Below are 8369 nucleotides of genomic sequence, written 5' to 3'. Positions count from 1 at the left end.
CTCGGAGATGCTATATGTCATTTCCGACCTCATTTAAAATGCCTAGATAGGTAGCTTAATTACGCTTCACCTCTTGCATGTTTGACAACATTAATATTGCCGTGTAAATAACCGGGAGTGAACTAAATAATTCATATGTGGAGTTTCGTCAATATGCAACTCGTTGCATATTGAACTTCACTTAATGTGTAGTGTTTGACTGTGTGATTTGTCATGCCGTGACTTGCATGTTCTCAGCTGCTCATGCATCATTTGTGTTGTTGCACCGTGTGGTGAATTCCGTGTGTTGATTTGTGTTTCCGGTTTTCCCCGTCTCGATAGAGTTCCGCAAGCGTGTCGGATGTGAGGACCCGTTCGACTAAGTCAGTTCGTCTGCTTCACGGAGGCATCCTTCTTCCAAGCGGGATCTCAGGCAAGATGACCATTTCCCCAGATACCATTACTATCATTGTCATGCTAGTTACCGTTTCTATCGTTATGTCTCGTTGCCTACCACATGTTAAATATCAGCCTCTCAACAATGCCATGATAACCTTCAACCTGTTCGACCTAGCAAACCACTGATTGGCTATGTTACTGCTTGCTTAACCCTGTTGATAGCGTTGCTAGTTGCAGGTGCAGTTGCTTCCATGTGATAACATGGGTCCCTTGTCTTATCACCATATTATTGCTGTTTAATTTAATGCACCTATATACTTGGTAAAAGGTGGAAGGCTCGGCCTTTCTAGCCTGGTGTTTTGTTCCACCTTTGCCCCCTTAGTTTCCGGCTACCGGTGTTATGTTCCATAATTGAGCGCTCCTAACACGATCGGGGTTGTTATGGGGACCCCCTTGATAATTCGTTTTAGATTAAAGCTGGTCTGGCAAGGCCCAACATTGGTACTACATTTGCCTAATCACCTAATAAAATTGCATAGGGACTTTCTGGACCCCGAGGATAATTTAATCAACCCCCGGGCCAGTGCTCCTCATGAGTGTTGGTCCAAAACAGAGCACCGTGCGGGGCCACCACGAGGAAACTCGAGGTTTGGCACTTGTATGCTTCGCTTATCCGCCGTGTCCTGAGAACGAGATACGCGGCTCCTATCGGGATCGTCGACACGCCGGGCGGCCTTGCTGGATTAGTTTTACCTTTGACGAGATATCTTGTGCATCGGGATTCCGGTGATGCTTTGGGTAATCTCAGTGTTGAGGTTTTCCACTAGGGAATCCGACGAGATCGCGAGCTTCGTGATTGAGGATTTCTATGCGGCTTGTGGTAATTTGTGATGGACTAGTTGGAGCACCCCTGCAGGGTTAAATCTTTTCGGAAAGCCGTGCCCGCGGTTATGTGGCAACGTGGAAGCTTTGTTTAACACTGGTTCTAGATAACTTGAAGTTAACTTAATTAAAACTTGCCAACTGTGTGCGTAACCGTGACTGTCTCTTTCGTGAGTTCCTTCTCCGATCGAGGACACGGTGGGGTTATGTCTGACGTAGGTAGGAGTTCAGGATCATTCATTTGATCATCAGTAGTTCACGTCCGTTATGCGTAGATCTTCCCCCTCTTATTTCTTGTACTCGTAAGTTTAGCCACCAAATATATGCTTAGCCGCTGCAGCAACCTCACCACTTAACCATGTCTCACCCATTAAGCTTTGCTAGTCTTGATACCTTTGGAAATGAGCTTGTTGAGTCCCCTGTGGCTCACAGATTACTACAACACCAGTTGTAGGTACAGGTAAAGGTTACTTGACGCGAGCGCGTTGATTGTACATTTGGAGTTGCTTCTTCTTCTTCTTCTTCATCGATCTAGGATGGGTTCCAGGCCGGCAGCCTGGGATAGCAAGGATGGACGTCGTTCTTATTTTTCTCGTTTGTTTTTCGTCCGTAGTCGGACCCTGCTCTTACTCTTGATAATTATGTAATGTACTGATGTGACTCTGATGTAGCATGTGGCGAGTGTAAGCCAATTCTTTATATATATCTCTTCTTCTCAGTACATGTACTTGTAACGATATCCATTCTTGCGACACGACGAGATGCGCTTCTATCCCTGACGAGGCCCTCGTGCCAAATTGAGGATAGGGTCGCATCTTGGGCGTGACATATACACACGCTCTATAAGTCGCTGAGGACTTTGAGTTATTCAAAGAATATCGACCCTAAAAATGTATGTCTTTGGCTAAAGACTTTGGTATTTGCTGTGAAGACTTTGAAAGTGAGGAAATTGGTATGTCTGTGAAGAAATCGATGCAAGGACTATGAAGCGTGAAGATTTTCGTTTTCATAGTTTCATTTTCTGTATTTTGTGTCATAGGACCATCGTAATATTAAAGTGGGTCGAGGTAAAACTAAGGAAAAGTTTCCAAATGATGCTCATATCAAAGCCTACACATACAAACCCTTCGAATGAAGCCTTTGGATATCTTCAACGGCTTAGTTAAATTCTTTAGTGACAGAGATGAAGATCTTCTGGTCTGTGAGGAATTTGCTCTAACTGGGGAGTTAGGTTTTTGCAAGTGCGGATTACCTACCACTACCAGTGAGGAACATGAGTGACATGAGTACTTTCATAGCTGGAACGTTTTGATCGAGGTTGTGTTGCGCACCAGGTGTCCACAACCTTATCCACCTAACAGTCATATCATTGGGGAATTTATATTAATTCATGTCAGGATTGCTCCCCGACTATAAATAGCCCCCCCCCCCCCCATAACCACTAGTTGGTTGACTGCTCCGTGAGAGAAACTGACACTTGTCATTTGAGAGCAACCCATTCCTCGAAGATTTTGAGTGAAATTCATGAGTGAGTAAAAAACCCAAACACCCAAACCAAAACCCAAAACCCAAAGTGATTGAGCATTACTCGAGAGATTGTTCCTGTGTGGAACCGATGCTTGTTACCATTGAGGACTGTGCATCCTCAAGACGGTTAGGCGTCATGGTCTAGAGCATCGAGCAATGAATTGTGGATCGCCGAGTGACCAAGTTTGTGAGGGTTTCGAAGTGTGTCCTGAAGACTTATCACGAGTGTTGGGCGAGGAATGTGTGTCCTTAGCTCAAGGAGAATACGGTAAGGACTTAGTGTCCTGGGGCTGTGTCCTTTGGTGTTAATAACAAGCCACTCCAAATGAAACATATGGCTGCCACAACAGTTGGAACTGGGTCATCAAACCATTGCCTTCATCGAGCACCTGGTTCTAATTCCTCAACCCTTTCATTTCCTTAATTGTATGTTGACGACTTTGATCTTTACGCCTTGAAGAATTTTACTGAAGACTTTCTCAATTACCTCACCCCAAATTCTTTAGTTAACTTATACGTGGCGTGCATGTCCTGATCACGCTACTTGTGCAATCCGAACATTTCATTTCACTCTGACGACTATGCTTTCGCTGTTTTGCAAACCTGTTTGAATATTAAGTCCGCTGCATGCAGTTCGTGAGTGAAGACTTTCCTCACACCCCTCTACTCGATATAACGCACTTTCAGTATGACCTTGATACATCCAGCACAAACCTTTGGGACGGTTCTTTCATTGGCGATACATGCAATCAATTGAACTGACGATACGTGGAAAACCTCTTGCCTCTTCAATAGCAATCAACTTTTATGTATCCTACACATTTGGTTCTATCAAATATTCTGGTCCAGCCATTTGCACCATGATGTGGGAAAACTTGATAGTGATCTGCATGTGCTCTCCCCCATCCGGACCATCTAATCAACGACATCGGCGGCGGTAACAAGTGCAAGAATCCTTAGAGCAGACGCACAATTCAGCTTAGTGGAGAATGATAGTTGTCCGCAATAATCCCTACTGAGCTTGAACTAGGGATCATGTTAGTAGGGGGAGGGGGACGAGGGGGAGTCGTCCTGTCTGGTCTAACGTGGCGGCTGCGCCCGAGCCTCCCCATATCCTCCCCAGATTAGGCGTGTCGGCGAGTTCAGGCGTTTAGGGCCGGTATGAGGAGCCTGTCTAGGTCGCCTTTATTTGATCGGTCAGCGACTAAACTGTTCGCCCATGCGTATAGGAAGGGTTTGGGGTCCATGACTATAGATGCTCTTAGTAAGCCAAAATAGATGCATCTCTTCCAAAACCTGTTTGATCAAAATGATTAATCATGTCTTTCACTCATTGAAAATAAGAAACCATATCTTTTTCAAGCTCTAGGACTTCATCTCTTTCCTTTTTTGAAATGAGGCAAAAAGGTGAAAACCTTCACAAACTTGCCCACCCATATGAACTACTTCCAAACAGCGGAGTCAGGGGACCACAAAGGCAGATCGACAAACACACATGGCAACAAAATCACTGTAACCATTAAGCACTTGGATCCCAACATCACCAACGAAACCCTCTCGACCCACTACAACTTGAGGAGAATACAATGACAAAGACATCAGACACATATGAGCCCACATTTGCTGCCTATAGAGGTGTATCATGGAACCACGTGCGCCTCCACATTTTGGACGAGGGGGGTCAACCTATTTGGTTTGACGTGACGGATGCTCCGGGCCTCCCCAAATCCGCCCGAGATTTCGGTTGGATATGAGTGGTGCCGGTCAGCCCGGACGTTTAGGGTTAGCATGAGGATCCCATGTGGGCCGCCTTTATTTGGCCGGCTAGTAACCGGACCGTTCGCCAGGGCGTATAGGGAGTGTTTTGGGCGCCCGACTGTAGATACTCTTAGTAAGCCAAAATTGACGCCTCTCTTCCAAAATTCTGTTTGATCAAAATGATTAATCGTGTTTTTCACTCATTGAAAATGAGAAATCATATCTTTTTCAAGCTCTATGACTTCGGTTCTTTCCCTTCTCATTTTTTAAACAGGGCAAAAGTTTCGCCTCATCCATTCATTAAGGAGAACATAGTTGTCTGGTTAATTAACAAAAAACTGAGTGAAAACCTTCACAAACTTGCCCACCCATATGAACTACTCTCAAACACTGGAGCCATGGGGCCACAAAGACAGATCGACAAACACATGTGACAAAAATATCACTAACCTCTAAGCACTTGGATCCCAACATCACCAATGAAACCCCTGTAGACCCACTACAGCTTGAGAAAAATACAATGACAAAGACAAGAGACACATATGAGCCCACATTTGCAGCCTAGAGAGGTGTATCATGGAACCACGTGCGCCTCCACGTTATAGCCACCGTTCTTGCCTTTGCACTTGATTTTCTTCTTCTGGACGCCATATTAAGGGTGAACACCATCCTTCTTGCATTTGCACCTCGTTGCATTATGCTTCAAGAGACATCCGATCATCTTCTCGAATTTAGCATCCAAATTAGATAGATATTTAACAAACTTGATGGAAAACATGTGCCCGAGGTTAGGCGTCGGCACGACGGTCACAACAACATCATCATCCACATGAACATCATCACCCACATGAACCACATACCCGACGGACTCAGGCGAGTGTGTGATAACAACATCAACACACACCCCCCTTCATGTACAACCACCTAACTAAGATCAAGAGGAGGTTTAGTAGGTGCCCAAGCCATGTATGAGGGCACAAGCGAGTCTACCTTCAGATGCTCGACGGTGGAAAAAACAACCTCAAACATCCTTTATAGCTCAAGCATGATTTGCATCACCAGAGTCACAACTACAACATGGGGCTTGCCGAGAGAGTCATCCGCCTTAATATGCAAGAGTCAGCATCGGGCACATACCTAGGACGCAACATAGGAGGGCTTGACGCCACAACATAGGAGGGCTCGACGCCACAACACCCCCCCCCCTCACGACCATCTTCGTATTTTTGCTTGTATTTGCTATGTTCTTTTAGCACCTCGTGAGCATACCATGTGGAATACATAAGTTGTTTAGTGTGTTTTCATCCTGAGCATAAGAACACTGGGATAGGGTCCCTCTTGCATGTATCCGTATTTGCAAATTTTGTGTACACTTGGCCTCTGTTGGCTTTATTAAATAGAAGCAGGGCACTGCTTGTGCCAATGTCTAAAAAATTCTTGAGCACAAGGCCTATCATCGTTATGATCTTTGTTCTTGCCGCGTTCGCTTTTGACGTGATGCCACTTATGTTCCTATTCCACTTGACCCCGTCCTTAAGAGTAACTCCAAGGGGGCGATCCATTTAGTCCGCCACCGTTCGTTTGAGGTCGTGCAAACAAAACCACGCCGATCCATTGTCAAAACGCGTCCGCTTCATGTCTACGCCGACTCATTTTCGGTTCAAATTTGGGACTGGAATGCATCGACGCGGACGCAAAGCGGACGCACGTACGCCCTCTCGGTGTCCGCTCCAACCACCCGCGGTCAATATAATTTATGACGGTCGTCCTCCGCGGGCCCATGCGTCAGCGGCCGCGGTAGACCTTTTTAATCCGAGCGTGCGATGGGTTCGGCCTCATCTGCTTCCAGAACTCACTCGTCCCAATCTCGCCACCTCGTCGGCGACCAAACCCTAGCACTGCGTGCCATGGCCAGCTCCTTCCAAAACAAGGGCAAGGCCCCTGTCTACCCCCCGCGCGATCTCCTCGCTGGCGTCTTCCCGCCGGTCTCGCTAGCGTGTCAGTGTCCCGGTACACCAAACGCGGTGGCACTGGGAGCACCGCGTCCCGCTGTCGTACCCCGATGTCACCCTCCCGCATCACTAGCATCTGGATCCGGAGAGGATCCCGGTGCCGGCCGTGCCACCGTCGGCGCGATTGCACGCGGAGGAGGTGAGTTGTCGTCGACGTCTGTTGACGCCGGAGCAGCGGTTCAACCCTGCCTACGCGGCCGACTCTCCCCACTGGGAGCTCTGGTTCGCGGTTGAGCACGAGGAGCAGCGCTGGCATGGCGTGCGCGACGTGCAGCCAGGAAGCCCTTTGCCGCCCCCGCCCGTCGTTAGCGAGGAGGACCAGGAGGCTGAGGCCGCCTACCAGGCGGCGCTGGCAACTGTTCTCCATGAGAGCAAGGAGGAAGAGTGACGCAAGGCCGACGAGGAGGAGGTGGTGTACCAGGAGCGGCTTGCGGAGGCCATCGTGCTGTCCGCCGTCGGCGACTGCGTCGTGCCACCTCCACTGAAGACCGAGCCCACGGAGCCGCAACGGGAGGTCTACCAGTGGACCGGCTGCCTCCGCGAGTGGGTCAGAGCGACACCGGAACAGGAGGAAGCCTACCTCCTGCACTGGAAGTCGCAGCACCTGCGGGCGGAGCGCGCTGAAGGCCGTCGGCAGATGGAGCTGGAGAAGGAGGCGGAGGAGGAACGACAGGAGATGGAGGAGGAGGAGCGCGCCCGTGTTGCGCTGCCACCGCCACCAGCACAACCCGCATCGGCGGGACAGATGACGGAGGCGCAGGCAGCTGCGCTTTGGAACACGATGTTCCCTTGGACCGACCGTGCGCCTATGTTGATTGACCTCACCGGCCCCGACGACGACGCCGCCTAGGGCTGCCTCCTAGTTTAGTTTTTTATGTTTAATTAATGTAATAAAAACGTGTGGACTCTCACCGGCCTTCGTGGTCGGCTTTTAATATTTAATTAATGATTGTTTATTATTTTTGAAAATGCTTTATTTTTGTTCACAGGCCGATAAAAATGGGTGGGGCAAGCGTTGAACGCATACGTCGACCCAAACGTCGAAACGGGTGTTGGTGTCCGTTGGATCGACCCAAACGGACAAAAAACAAACAAAATGACCGTTCATTTGAATCGGTCGGTTGAAGTTGCTCTAATAACCCTATCAATGTTTCACATATAATGGCAACATCTGGATCCTTCAGGGCCCTCGTTGCGTTCAATTAATAAGTGAATATAAGAACACCGGGTTCAAAAGGAGTATCCAAACTTCACCGTGCCCAAATAGTGAGCAAAGTAAACTGAATAAATCAACCACAAAAAAGTGAGCTTTTTCCATCATTTTTTCAGATTAACAAAAAAACTTGTTCCCTTGTATTTACAAAGGACACAAACATGATAATGGTAATTGGTACTCCTAGTTGCATATTTCATATTCCTCAGTTCCAAAATAAATGTCTTAGGCTTAGTACAACTTCGTACTAGCTCTAATACAAAGTTGAGACAGTTATTTTAAAACGGATGGAGTACCATATTAGATTCATGTTCAAGGAGCAGAGGAAACAATTGGAAGAATACCTTACATTTTGAGTTCCGAGCATAGATATTCATTTTAAGGCTAGATTTGAAACATTGAAGCACCATGCTTAAGGACATTTCCCCTCGCAGAGCATCAACTTAGAGAAAAGAGTTTTATTACCCTATTTTAAGGCTAGTTTTCGTTCAAGCAGCAATTTTACCAATAATTTTTGAAATTTAATGCTAATACGATGCTAAAAAAACAATTTGGTTGCATGTTTGGACTAGGATTTTAGTTTTGCATAATCCTCTGGA

This window comes from Hordeum vulgare, chromosome 2H (genome assembly GCF_904849725.1).
Source record: "Hordeum vulgare subsp. vulgare chromosome 2H, MorexV3_pseudomolecules_assembly, whole genome shotgun sequence".
Taxonomy (NCBI): domain Eukaryota; kingdom Viridiplantae; phylum Streptophyta; class Magnoliopsida; order Poales; family Poaceae; genus Hordeum; species Hordeum vulgare.
This window is presented reverse-complemented; position numbering follows the sequence as displayed.